This window comes from Amphiprion ocellaris, chromosome 19 (assembly GCF_022539595.1).
Source record: "Amphiprion ocellaris isolate individual 3 ecotype Okinawa chromosome 19, ASM2253959v1, whole genome shotgun sequence".
Classification (NCBI taxonomy): domain Eukaryota; kingdom Metazoa; phylum Chordata; class Actinopteri; family Pomacentridae; genus Amphiprion; species Amphiprion ocellaris.
Window position 1 is genome coordinate 16176410 of NC_072784.1, and position 10434 is coordinate 16186843.

Sequence of the window (10434 nt, forward strand, 5' to 3'; positions counted from 1 at the left end):
TAAGCTATATTTTACCAGGATTGTCAAGCTTAGGTGTCTTAAAATAAGCCAGACATGCTAAAAAAAAATAGCAGTTTTTCACTCAAAAACTGATTTTTGCTTTCAAATAACCTCCTAATTTGAGATGTATTAACCCTCCTGTTGTCTTCATTTACGGGCACCAAAAAATATTGTTTCCTTGTCTGAAAATAATCAAAAAAATCAGCAAAAAAATTCCCCAAATTTCTGAAAATTTGCAAAACCTTCAGGAAGAAAATTCCAATAATTCCTTAAAAGTTTCCTTTAAAACTTTTATTTTACAAAAAAATCCCCCAAATTTGTCAAGAAAATTCAAAATACAAAAAAACACTTAAATCCCCAACAATTGTGGAAAAAAACCCAAAAATGTTTGGCATCAAGAAAAAAGCACACTAAACTGAAAAACACGAGACTAAAAAGCTGCCCTAACAGGCTGCTGGATCACTGGTGCCCTCTTGTTTCAGAAATAATCCTGAAACATTCTTTAACATTGGATTAAAACGTGATTAGTACACAACAGATACATTAATGGGAAACACAGCAGGTTGGAATAAATTATCCATCCATCCATTATCTACACTGCTTAGTCCTAATTAAGGTCATGGGGGGCTGGAGTCTATCCCAGCTGAGTTGGGGTGAAGGTAGGGGACACTCTGGACAGGTCACCAGTCTATCACAGGGCTACATAGAGAGACAAACAATCACACTCACATTCACACCTACACACAATTTACAGTCATCAATCAACCTGAGCATGTTTTTGGACTGTGGGAGGAAGCCGGAGTACCCAGAGAAAACCCACGTATGCACAGGAAGAACATGCAAACTCCATGCAGAAAGATCCTGGGAAGATTGGGACACAAACCGGGGGTCTTCTAGCTGCAAAGTGCTAACCACCAATCCACTGTGCAGCCCTGGAATAAACTAGTTATCCTTTAATAGTTAATTTAATTGGTATAATAGTGTTCATTTTATTATAGTCAGCAGCCAGAAAATTGCATTAATGTTAATTAAATGAATCTATTTAAACACGCTCTGATAGTTTAGATTGATGCACTTCTGCCAGAGGAAGGTAAAGGGGCAGCAGCTCGGGCCACTAAATCCACCACCCTGCAAACCATTTAATACAGATTTAATTGAATCGATGCCGCTATACGCTCAGTGTGTGATATCGGTTTAATTTACTGTTTATGGCCACAGGACACTGCAGCCCCGAGAGGAATTTAATCATTTGAATCCTTGTCATCTTGAGATTGCAACAAGCCTGAATATTTATGCTGTTGTTCTTATAGAATTTAATGATTATTGTAAACCGCTCAATTCAATTAACGTGCCGGTTTTGGACGAGGAGAGCTTTGGCAGAGAGGGATGGAGAGGAAAAATAAATGTTCTCTCTACTGCTGTTGTCAAGGAAGTGCTCTGAGAAAAAAAAAAAAAGCAAGCGAGAGCGATGTCAGAGTGCAGTTTATTTTCCTGGCGCTCACGTGTTGTGTCTGCTGCACGAGTGCTGTGGCCGGTGTGGGGGCGGATGGTGAAAAGCACACATGGCAGATGTTCACTGTGGCAGATCCCAACACCCTTCACCTGATTTTACTTGCGTCCTCTGCACATGTGCGGCAACAAGAGGATTTCACCAGCGGATGATTTGACCCAGGAGGCCCAGATTACTCCCCTAAAATTGTACTTAATCGGACAGCCGGTCAGGTTCTGTCCTCTGCTATTAACATACTTTGCCTGTCGGTACAGATTTTCCCTGCGTTCAGGATTTTGAGTTTGGCCTGAAACAACAGCTTGATATTTTGGGAAATGCCCGTATGTGCATCCTTGGGAGTTGGATCTCCTGTACAGTTAATATGAAGCTAAATCAGTTAGCTTAGCTTAGCACAAAGACTGGAAACAGCTAGCTAGGGTCTGTCTGCTGGTTAAAAAAAAAAAAAAAAATCTTCCTTCAAGCATTCTTGAGCTCAGCAGTTAGTTCTGCTGTATATGTTGTTGGTTTATTTACTGTGTGTAAGAATGACAATCTGCCATGTGCTGAACTGTTTCTACTGTAATCAGTAGAGACTTCTGGTCAAGGAGCAGAGCCAAAGTGAAACCAGGGCTTCTGGTTCTGCTGCACATGTAAGAAAAACTTCATTCAGAATTCTAATGACATTTATAACTAATAACTAAACATTCGGCCTTGGAACAGAAGCTTTCTCAACAGAATGTCGTCTGGCTACTTCATAATGTCACCTATTAATAAGAGGATTTTAGAGAATCAATCTGTCATTATTTATGTGAATAACAAGCATTTGCCATGAGACACCATTTGTTGATTAAGCCCTTAAAAACTCATCTCTGCTTGTCAGTTTCATATTAAGTTTTTTTTCCATGAAAATAATCCCTTACTGCCTTATCCATCCATCAATCCATCCATCATCCATCCATCCATCCATCCATCCATCCATTTTCTTCCACTTATCCGGGGACAGGTCGCAGAGGCAGCAGGCGAAGCAGGTCATTCCAGACATCCCTCCCCCCAGCGACGCTTTCCAGCTCTTCCTGGGGGATCCCAAGGCATTCCCAGGTCAGATGAGATAAATAATCCCTCCAGCGGGTTCTGGTTCTGCCCTGGGGTCTCCTCCCAGGTGGATGTGTTTGGAAAACCCCCAAAGGAAGTCTCCTCGGAGGCATCCGAATTAGATATCCAAACCACCTCAACTGGCTCCTTTTGACAGGAAGGAGCAGTGGCTCTACTCTGAGTTCCCTCTGCATGTCTGAACTTCTCACCCTATCTCTAAGGCTGAGCCCAGTCACCCTGCAGAGGAAGCTCATTTCAGCCGCTTGTACCCACGATCTTGTTCTTTCGGTCACTACCCAGAGGTCATGACCACAGGTGAGGGTTGGGTCGTAGATGGACGATAAATCGAGAGCTTCGCCTTGCGGCTCAACTCCCTCTTCACCACGATGGTTCGGTACAACGCCTGCATTACTGCTGACGCCGCACCAATCCGCCTGTCCATCTCTTGCTTCAGTTTAATCTCGTGAACAAGATACTGAGAAACTCCTCTGCTTGTGGAAGCAACTCCGCCCCAACAACGTTTAATTCTCTCCCACTAAAATAAAGTCAGGCAACAACACCAAAAAGTAAAGAATTGCTAAAAAAAACAAGTTGTTTTGTATGAATGTTTTTTTGAGTTATAACTTCTAGTAAAATTATGTTCAACCAAAAACTACATTGAGTTACCAGAATTAGCATTTTCTGTACAATCAAATGTATTTTTATATACCAGTTTAAACTGTCCAGGTATGTCAAGATTAAGGAGGACAAATGAAATCCTGAACTTAAGGTGAAGAAAAAATTAGCCAGTTTCATTTAGTTTACACAACTTCAGTTTAGTTTTAAATCAGTTAATGCAAAAATTAGATCTTCAATTCTACACAATATTAGGATGAGGCAATTACCAACATTATTGTCTCATCAAGATAATGTTTGCAACTTAAAAGAGAAATTAGAAATTTTATCTTGCGATCGTACATTTAATGAAGTGGTAGGAAAAGCTCCCTTGAATTCCTTTATGAAGTGTAGAATGTGTTGATAATTAAAGACACGCTGCAGGTTTAAGGTGGAAGTGCTCACCCATGATGTTGACTGCTCATGAAATCTCTTCCAGTATATAAAAAACACAGTGTGCACATGTTAACAAGATAAAAAAAAACAGGAATTTCACTGAAGGAGGTCTTTAAGTATCATTAGGTGAAAATGTTTTACATGAGTTTTACATAGAATGACCAGAGCAGCCAGGTTGCCAGGTCCTAGTTTCTTCATGCAAGCTACCGTTTATTTGTTCACATGGACTAACGGTTGTTTAACTTGTTTAAAACACAAGTGTTTTGTGGCAGTTCTTATCATGGATGCAAGCTGATCTTCCTCTTTAATCTTCCACCTGGAGTTTCAAACCTTTTTCTGACAAATAGGAGTCCTCAACTTCATGATGTTTTGCCTCATTTCATCAAAAGTCACTTGTGCAGCTTGAGGCCGCAGTGTCAGGACTGATTCCTCCTCCTGTGCAAACGCAGCATTTACTGTAGCTGCATCAGAGCATCAATCTTACTCCTGATCTGATCTTTGCGTTTACTTCGGCATCACCGCAATTTTATCAGGAAACTGACTCTGGTTATCTAAGGAGAAGCTCTAACAGACAGGCCTCTAACCGGCGACTGACTCCTGGCGAGATTAAAAGCACTGGATGTCGGCCCAGAGAGGGGGATTCATGGCGCTGCGTGGCATTCTGGGAGATTGCAACTATAACCTTGATTGAAGGAGTCCCAGCTGTTGGGTGGATTTTTTATTATTTTGTCTGCCGGTAAACAAAGCGAGAGCGAGCGAGGACAAACGTGCAACACAAATCCTCCTGAGATCACTAATGCTGCACTTTTGCATGGAAACATAATCCGGTGCACTCAGGTTTGTTTCACCTCCTGACTGACTGAGTGTTTGTTTGCGGAGCAGCAGGTACACGTCTCATTATTCCTGCCCGAGGAGGGTTGATCAAACACGCTGCTATCATAATGAGCCAACAGCCAGCTAATTATCTGCTCTTAGACCTCCTGCAGGAAAACCACTGATCCTCAGGGTCCTCCAACACAGTTTGTGTTTCTCTGTCAGCCAGTGGCGACTTGTTTTACTCTCCAGTAGAGAAGGACGACTGATCACCTTCAGCCTGAGGACAGGACAGCGTTTATATGGCAGCAGCAGAGGCAGACCAATACTGAGGTCAATACTGAAGCCAAAATGCAGCAAAAGCACATCTAGACAGAGCTGAGTTATGACCACCATCTAATTTTCAGACGCCAAGCATTAATACTGTCATTTTTGAAGGAACAAAACAGTAAGAAAACAGCAGGACTCAGAGGAGAAAGACAAACAGCATTATCTCTAATACCGTTAAAAACTGTTTTGCAGCTCAGCTATCAGAATAACTGAGTTTCTGTATTGTACATAAATTAAACCAAACCTCAATCATCCTCTCCATCCTTCTGAAAGCTAAATCATTGTGATTTACAGAGCAGCTTCTGACTCAAGTGGCATTCGTTTGATTTGATGTGGTTAAGCTGCCTTTAAGTCACAAAAAGAGCTCATTTTGTGTGTTTATTCTGCATTTTCTCTGCATCTTCAGATGCTTCAAATGGAGATTTTTTGAGATTTTAGTGTGACAGTTGCTGATAAAAGCAAAATTAACTTTAGAAAGCAAAGTAGAAAGACGTGTAGCACCCCACTACCCAAAAGACGTAATTCTGAGGCAATAATAATGATAAACTAAGTAGTTTATACCTTTTGAGCATTTTATAGTTGATTAAAATGAATATAGTATGAAAAAAATGTAAAATGATTAATCTTTTCTTCTGCTTGTGTTTCTTGTTAAGCTACAGAGCATGTTCCGTTGGCACAAAAACACAGAAACCTGCTGAAACCCAGAGACTGAAACATTTTCATTAGACGTTGGTATGAAGCTCTGATTTAAACATCAGTGCTGGAAATGTGAAAACTTTTTGACATTTCTGCCTGAAAAAAGACCAGCATTCAGCTCCACACCTCTGAGACCAACATGAACAAACCTTGGACTCTGTGAATCTAAAGAACTTGTTGGGCTTTTGAAACACAATAATCGTCCTTGTCGCATCACCAGTCCAGACTGAGATTTAACATTTTCTCTACCGCCGCTTTTAAACCATAATTCAGAGTGAAAAAAAAGTACAGTGTAATTCAAGCAGCTCTAAGAAAAAATTCTCATTGCACCTCTAGGAAGTTAACAATAATTAAGTAAAATATAGGGAATGCTCCACCACAGTCAATTTTTAAGAAAAATAAATAAAATCAAATAACAGCAAATATATGTAAAATAATGTTTTTTTTTCTTTTCTTTTGGCTGAGTGCACTACAGTAAAGAATCTGTCACTTTATGCTCAAACGAACAAACAAATTACAAGTGGTAAAAATACATGCTTTTGATGTGGACAGTATTTGTGGTTTTGGACTGTGAATTACAAGCTTTCTCTGTGATTTTACTATTATCTGTAATTTAACAAACAAGAAAAATATACAAAACAATTAGGACAAAAAATATTTACCATTTTTCAGTCTTTAATGTACGTATTTTTCAAATAACAGCAAATATTTGCAAAATAGTGATTTTTTTGGCTGTTAACCCTGTAAGACTCAAATATAGAAAAAACGAGCAAAGAAACCCAATAACATATATATATATATATATATATATATATATATATATATATATATATATATATATATATATATATATATATATATATATATGCATAATATAATAGAAAATAATATTTTAAAATATTTAACAGATTTTATATTTCTGCAACAGTAGGTTTAACAGGGTTAAAAGACATTAAAAAGTGTTATTTTAAGGTCAAATATAAATTTTTTGATACACTAACAAAATAGGGAAAATCTGGAGAACAAGAGTAAATTACTAAAAAAAAAAAAAAGTAAAAACTGTTAAAAAATTATATCTTACAGTTGTTTTATATAATTGCAGGCCCGGTAGGATTGTTTTATGATGTACAATATAAGCTGTGCAAATAAACTGATAAATAATGTAACTCTGCAAGACAAATAGACATGTTCTCCTAAACTATCCTTTTAATATTCAGACATCTTCTTGCTGTGTGTCCTCACAGATACACACTCCTGTAATCACCAGTGGCGAGGACACACACCTGTCCCGGGAGAAATTTCCTCTCCTCCTCTTCTGGGATTTGCCGTCTGATCTAAGGTGTTGTCAGCTCTTAAAGGAGTCTCACTCTGTCTGTCCCACACAGCAACATTTAAGATGCTGATTGAACATGTGAGCTGCTCAGAGAAGCTTTCAGGCACGTGCAGCACAGACGTGTTCATGGTAGAATAATCTACTCTGGAATTAATTTAGCAGTAATTGCACAGTAAAAAAAGAGAAAAAAAAAGAGAAAAAAATCAATGTTTTTCCCATCAGCACTGCTTAGGTCATCCGTCTCCCCAGAGACTAATTCTTTCGCCTGCAGAATAGTAATCTGCTGTGGTGATGCAAGCGATGAGTCAGGACGCCGTGAATTAAAATCATCTGACTTCATGTTACTGAGCGAGCAGGTGAGGATGCTGGCGGAATAATCAAACCGCTGCCGTCCTTTATTCTGCTCACATGTCCACACTGAGGCGTCTGGGTCTCTCTGACGTTGAGGAATATTGATGATTTCCTCCAGTTACAACCCCAGACTTTTGACCTGATATTTACTGAGGAAAAAGTGCTCATTGTTTAAATTTGCTGGTCATTACTGCACACAATCTTTAAAAGAAAAATCTATTCCAAACTGTGTCTTGCATTTTAACCACAAAATTTACTGACCTTTATTTACTTCCTCAAATCTTAATCGTATATTGTTCTTTATTTTTCATGTTTTGAGAAGTAAATTGCATGGAAGCATTTTGTATGAAATGCTACGCAGGAGTATTTTTCACTGCTTCTACCTGAATGTCGACAATGCAATAATATGGTAGCTATATGAGAAGTTATGTGTCTTGCACAAGAAATTCAGAATGTGAGCTAACTTTGGGTATTCCTTACAAGTCATTTCTCAGTCAGTTAAACAGAAATTTAAATTCACTTGAATGCTGAGCATTTGGTGTTTTTGACTCCACATGTAGGCCTCCTATGAAGGAAGCATAACTCAACAATTTATGGGCCCCAGAATCCTGGATCCTGGGAACTTTTCTTTTTGCGCTGCCATGAGTTTCACATATGGAGTGGTTTAAATTTCATGCTCTTCCAAGGATGGATGGTAATAACTTTGATTATCACACCATAGACTGTATGTAAAAGATTTAATACTTGCCTTCTTTCTAACAGCCAGCAGGGGGCAACTCCACTAATAGTATGAAACTCTATGAGAAAATGGCCCTACTTCTCACTAAATGTATTACCTCAGGAAACAGTTTTATTTATGAGTTTATGGTCTCAATTGCTAGTTTCAAGACTTTTTGAATATAGTATGGTATTCAATTTGTAAATTATGGTCCCATTCAGCAAAAAGTATGGATAAAATAGAGTATGCTTTAGGGTGGAGCTACCTTGTGACTGACAGGCTATTAAATTGGAATTTCCTTGAGTTCTCCGTCAGATTCACCTTTGATGCTTTACATCTGGTTTCAAAAGGCAAAGATGACAAAGATAAATGCCAATTTAAATTGGTAGTCCAACAACTAGTAGGTGACATCATGATCGCTCCGTTTTTTTACATACAGCCTGTGGATATCATCTCTCATCTAGTGCCATATTTAATTTTTACATTTTTATTATAGACAGTGCTTTATACCTGCAGTACAAATATTATTTCCATCATCTTCAGTTGTACTTTGTTTACAGAAAATGTTAGCATGCTAACATGTTAACATGTCATTTACAGGCTAAATCACTGGTATGATCTGTTTCATTTTTTTATTAGGTGCACACATAATATTCAGTATGAAAACACATTCAAAAATAAAATTTAAAAGCATTGGCATTGTGAGAATGTTACCTTGACACCATTAGCATTTAGGTCAAAGCTCTGCATTGCCAGCATCACAGACTGTATTGAAAAAATGAACGCAGCCACCATTCTGCCACCCATTAGTTTGTAGACTGCCAATTCCAGATTTGATGCTTTGACTTTGGAATTTGGTCTTGCAACTTGTCGATCACAAAGTACCTCTGCAATGAAACATAACCTGCTTTAACTGTTATTTTATTCTAAATTAGACCATAATTTACAAAATCAACATTATGCTGCATTGAAGGAGACTTGAAACTAACAACTAAGACCATAAACTAACCGGGAAATCAAGTTGTAAGTTTGGTCGTTGTCTCATTGACGTCAATACAATCAGTCTTGTTTTTACAACTGAGGAAGTTGCCCCCTGCTGGCTGTTAAAAAGAATGCATTCATGTTTTATGTACAGCCTTACAGAGCTGCTAGCAACTTATTTACTGAGCTCCAATTGTCATTACTACAGTATTTTTGTGGCACTTTGCAAAACTGGACCAACAAAGGCAGTACACTGAAAAAAATCCCCAGCTAGAATTAGTGTAGCAGTAATTTGTCTTAAGGTTCCTTTAAAATTTCAGCTTGTTTCTCTTTAAAATTGAGGATTACCCATTATTTCAGATTAGCATTTTAAAATCAACACATACTGAGAGAATGTTTCTTATTTCACAAGTTGCTCTGTTTTAATGATTTTTACAAGCAGAAGGATTTAAAAATTGAAAGAATTTTCCAACAGACAGGATAAGAATAAACATAATTTGTTGCAACAGAAATGGTGCTTCCCTGCAATCATCTAGTGACTCCTCAGATTTATCTTGGGTTTGTTTTAACACTTTGGTATTAAATCTAGGTCAGACCTCCTTCCTATCATTACATTCTCCACACTCAGCCCAAGCAGCATCACAGCCTGAAGCCTCTCACCACAATAAACTACGGTATAATCCCCGTGATCATTAGGCTTCCCATCGCAGGAATAAATCAATACACAAAACCGCAGCGTCACAGGTTCATTATTTTTTAAAAAGCACACTTCAGCCTCTTTGAATTCCTCCAGCCGGGCAGCTTTCACCATGTTTGTCTCCCCACAGAAGACAATAAACATCACAAGGTCTCTCCAGCTCTGAGTGAGTCTGATGACCCTCAAATGTTTTTATTCACTCATTTTAAACCATAGATTCACAAGTGTGACTGAGTCACTCACAGCTACACGTTTCACCCAGTACATGCTGTGCTTTGCTTTCCCTTCGTGCTGCATTCAATGTCATGGGGAAACATAAGTAAATGCAAGTCAGTTTACGGCTTAAAAACGATGAGGATGTTTGGATTTTGAAAGGAAATAATCCAACTCAAAGATTAAGATGAGGAAATACGCCTAAAAAAGTGCCCAAGTTCTTGGAAAATGATGACAAATTAGAGGATCTGATGATTGTGTTTCCAGTTTTCTCAACACTAGCATCTTTAGATTAGCTTTAGCTCTGTTAGCGATGCATGTGACAGAATATTAAGATCAGTTATTGGATGTTTTTATTGCTGAAATGCACGTTTCATGTACATAAGCCTGTAAGTTTGCTTTCTGGTGTATTTGTCAATCTTCTGTGCTGATGATTGAACTGGAGGACTTTCTCACTGATCAAAGTCATAGAAGTCATTTAGTTGTGAGTTGCGCAACAGTTTGTTTTGGAAAAATGAATGAAAGATGTAAATTCAGCCCAAAATACCTCGTCCAACTCCTGGTTTGTGCCTAACAATGTGTTATTGTGCAGTCAGGTCAGAGTTTCTCTAAAAGATAATCAATTAGAAATGTTTGAAAAACCCAGACGTCATCTAAAAACACTTCCTTGA